Source organism: Hippocampus comes, unplaced genomic scaffold (genome assembly GCF_001891065.2).
Source record: "Hippocampus comes isolate QL1 unplaced genomic scaffold, H_comes_QL1_v1.1 scaffold45, whole genome shotgun sequence".
NCBI classification, from domain to species: domain Eukaryota; kingdom Metazoa; phylum Chordata; class Actinopteri; order Syngnathiformes; family Syngnathidae; genus Hippocampus; species Hippocampus comes.
Window position 1 is genome coordinate 2,256,322 of NW_017805783.1, and position 4,714 is coordinate 2,261,035.

General features: G+C 39.5%; 1 long non-coding RNA gene across 1 annotated transcript; it reads right to left on the minus strand.

The window, feature by feature from the left end:
* Nucleotides 1-1,165: 1,165 nt before the first annotated feature.
* Nucleotides 1,166-2,158, minus strand: LOC109524951 (uncharacterized). The gene is made up of 2 exons (XR_002170054.1): nt 1,958-2,158; nt 1,166-1,555 (listed from the first exon to the last, which is right to left on the minus strand). It is a non-coding gene; the product is annotated as an uncharacterized LOC109524951 (long non-coding RNA).
* Nucleotides 2,159-4,714: the final 2,556 nt, after the last annotated feature.

Sequence of the window (4,714 nt, forward strand, 5' to 3'; positions counted from 1 at the left end):
GGGCTGGAAATGCTTTGCAGATTTAAAGGTCTTCTTTAGAATCCATCTCATATAATTGAGTGCGAAGGAAAATGTGTGTGTGTGTGTGTGTGTGTGTGTGTGTGTGTGTGTATACACATTCTTGTGCCCAGGAATAACAGCTATATGTTAATAACATGAATAAAGTCTGTGCTGGAGGATTTCCATGCTTATTGTTGAAGATGGTCAAGCCACCTTCTTGAATGGTGTGTTTTATTTGTTTTGCGGCCAACTTTATATGGTTGAAGTGGACGCACGGCTGGCATCTGTCTCAGTGTGAATTCTCCAACTTCATCTGAAGGAAGACATATGATAAGTAACAATAACTATGGAATGGCATACCTATGATTTTGTCATTCTCTCTCCAACTGTCAGAAAAGGTAAAACCCACATTGCACAGGTGGTACAAAAATCAATTTGTGGTGAGCCTGATTTATTTTACTGGAAACGCGACATTTATACGTTGTCCATATTCGAGTTATGGTCAAAATTGCAAACATGCATGGGCAGACCATTACTCCCATACACATCGTAATTATGATCCATTGGAATATTCCCATCTCAATTGCAATGCATTGACAAGGTCATGACCAAATAGACATTTCCACTTCTTACTTTCTACAATCAATGAAATACATTACCGGTATCTTCATGTCTTTCACCACAATGATTAAGCTGTCAGTTTCATCCTTGCGCCAAAAGTGTGCTGCTGTGCTGCGTCTCAGTTTCTCCATGTTTGTGTGCGTTGCATGCCAGACGCTGCGCATCCATATACTTCCTGTACTCAAAAGAACAAGATTCCTTGCCGAGAGAGCATGTGTAGCACACAAACAAATGTTCCTCTCATTAGAAATTTTCCGATACGTGTTTATAAACTGGAATATTAGCAATATTCCAGTTTTGAAGGGATTATTGGCTTTATGTAAACATAGTCACCGACATATTTAGTGATAACGGGCAAAGGTTTAGTTTTACTAATGTGCATCAGCACAGTGCTAATAGTTATTCATTCCTAAATAAATACGTAAATACTTGACTTTGTGAGGTTGATACATTTTTTATATTTTTGGGGATCTTTCATACATCAAGTTTGCTGTTAAAAAAAACACAAAACAAAAATCAAACAAAGCAATATAAAACAACAAAATAAGACAAAATATGAGATTTTAATCTTTGCACAAAAAGCATGTAGTTATGAAAAATGATAGATCACAGTAGACATTTTTCCAATAGGGATTTCTTCATTTTAGGGCTTGGCAAATTGGTAAACACACGCAGCAATCTTTGCGCTGATATGAAAATCAGGATTGCAGCATTCGTGCCACCACGCAGATGCGCCATCTACGAAAATAGAGTCCAATGTTGTGTTCTACTTGTCAGAAGGGATTCTTGCAACAGGCCTCAGTAGTACCACTAATAAAGAACGAATCTACTGTAGTGGAGTGGCTGTGCATTGTGAATAGGTTAAGGATCAAGGCATTGTTTTGTTGAGATCAGAAAGTAACACATCCTCGGGATGAATTCCTGGAAACTGGGCCTGATGAAGAACAGAACACAAAGAGTCATGGACACTACTGGAAGGGAGGAAAGGGTGTAATAACTGAGGCGGAAAGGAAGTACAACCACGGAAGCATGGTCAAATGAAGATGAGGTTTGCCCAGTGGTTGGAGGATGTTGCAATAATGGTAAGGGAATAGCAATGGGATCTAAAAATTAAAAAAAAAAAAAGTGAAGTTTCTGTGTTAAAAATACATTTCACAATTCCAATGAAGTTGGGACATTGTGAATAGAATGACTGGCAAACCCTTTTCAGGCTGATTGCCAATCATAGGGCACACAAAGACAAGCATCTACACTTAAAATCACGCCAAGGTACGATATCGAGAGTCCAATTAACCAACCATTCATGTTTTCGGAATGTGGGAGGAAACTGGTGTACTTGGAGAAAACCCACGCAGGCACGAGGAGAACATGCAAATTCCACACAGGAAGGCCGGAGCTGGAATCAAACTCTGGACTTCTATACTGTGGGTTGGACATGCAAACCAGTTCGACTACTGTGCCACCCTCAAGCAAAACATTTTTTTTTCAAAATTATATAATCTGAGGAGCGTTCAAGGAGCCAAAAGATCCTTTTCATGAGTCGAGCCAAAAGTAGTGGCCGCTCGTGATCCTTTATGATGTTAGTTGCTTTGGTCCTTTATTTTGCACAGGATTGGCAGTGGCCTGGTGTCTTTCATCATATGAGCTCTGGTTGCTGAGTCACATATTTCCAGAAGATCTCATTTTCTCCCATGCATCGGGCGCACATTACCACTATTCCCTCCAGCCGTGCTCTCTGTTGTTACTTTGTTTATGCCGTTCTCCGCCCGATGGGTGATTTTGTATTTTTGTACATAAAGACTGTTACTTGGCTGCTTCCATGTCCTGTCTGCTTCTGGGTCCAAATTCTGCTTCTCACGTCACAAGAAGAGCCATCTAAAAGACCTGGAAATCCCACTGACTGATGTGGGGTGAAATTCTTAGGATGAACACTTATTATATGACAAAGTTTTATGCCGAACGTCTATGCTGATGCACCCCTCTACAATCAACTGGGCTTGGAAATGGCTTACGGTTTGCATTGGCTTGTGCCCTCACAGGGCTTCACATTGCCAGTCAGAGATTACGTCTGAAAAAAAAAACAAAACATCTAAATTACTTCATATATGACTGACGATAAAAGATGTATACTTCCATTAAATTAAAGCTTACTTTGTATGGAAGAATATTGTAGATTTTTTTCTGTTTTGCGTAATTTGCCTCTTACATGTGTTACAATCTTTAAAATAAATACCTTTTATTTTTTAGAACAATTTAACAATGCACAAAACCAAACATTCTCTTTTGTCTTTTTTTTTTCTAAAACATTCCTGAACTCAATCAACTGGCGCCTTTAATCGACATAATAATTTTGGAATCACACAGCCCATTCTTTGTCCCACCCCCATTTTTTTTTTAATCCGCTTCCCTGGAAAATACAGATAAAATAAACTTTAGTAAATTAATTCTCGGGTACTATACCAAATTTTAAAACAGTTTTGATTGACGAGGGATTTAATGCTAACGGCGATATCGTGATACTGCAATATTAAAATTGCCACGATAGCATCATTGTCATGTCACGATATTAAAAGCGGCACATTTGTTAAAAAGGGCACATTGTTTATCATTTGTGCAGTTTCACCACGCTGTGGTAGTTGGTTTATGAGTTCAGTTTAATCTGATGATGGCATGTTTTGGCGAACTACATTAAGACCCACATTAATCACCAGATGAAGGGGAATGTAACACATTTGAGTTCCTCCACAAATTGACTCGATTCACAATGTGCACGTGCATTAACAAGTAAGTGCCTCAATAATTAGTGGGATTAGTGACGATAGGTTATTTATGTACAGTGAGGTTAATGTTACCATGAAATATATGTATAATTTTGACCTCATCTGATTAGCATTGTATAGATGATACATTAACATTCAATTGCTCATATTTAATTTGGTGGCGTTAACCACTGGCCTGGTGGTCCAGTGGTTGGCGCATCGACCTCACAGTGTGGAGGTACTGGGTTCAATTCCAGCTCCGGCCTCCCTATGTGGAGTTTGCATGTTCTCCTCGGGCCTGCGTGGGATTTCTCCAGGCACTCCGGTTTCCTCCCACATTCCAAAAACATGCATGGGAGGCTTATTGAACACTTTAAATTGTCCCACGTTGTGGGTGTGAGCGTGGATGGTTGTTCGTCTGTGTGTGGCCTGCGTTTGGCTGGCAACCAGTTCAGGGTGTCCCCCACCTACTGCCCAAAGACGGCTGGGACAGGCTCCAGCACACCCCACAACTCTTGTGAGGATAAGCGGATTGGAAAATGGATGGATGGATGGATGGGTGGATATTTAATTTGTACTTGTATTTTGTGTCCTACAGTCTCCCCCCCATCTCCCACACACACACACACACACACACACACACACACACACACACACACACACACACACACAAAAACACAAAAAGAAAATTCAACAGTCCAAAGAGACCTGGTTTGATTAGTGCTCACATGGGCTAAACTATGTATAACTGGCCACAGTGCAGCAGTTGCCACTCCTATAAATCAGTCATGCCAGCAAATACTTTTCTCCATCAACAAACACTACTTTCCACCCGCTTCAACCGAACCTAGCATTGTGAGCTACATAAGACCGTCATACTTTGAACCAACAGGAGCACATAGCAATAAAATGACTGGCCAATCTTATTTTTATTTTACTGCTGTTATTAAATACAAATACACAATGCTTTTTTTTTTCAACATGAGCTTTTTTTCCACCCACAATACTGTGAGTTTTTTATAAGGTATCATACTTTTTTTTTAATTTACCAACCTTTCCACAATATTGTGATAATTATCATATCATGACGTTCATGGTGTGATCATGTCGTATCATGACATTTGGATATTGTTCCATTCCAATGATTAACCCAAAGTACCAGCAACAATGCATAAAAAAAAAAAAAATCTTTCAAGTTAGCAGGTCGATCTCAGCCTGCTATTGTGCTGTCGAGCACAATTACTATCTGCCATGTTTAATGAGAGATATCACCGATATATGAAAAATGATGTGAAAAGTAATCAATCCTGTAACAAATCGTCAGTTTCTATAAT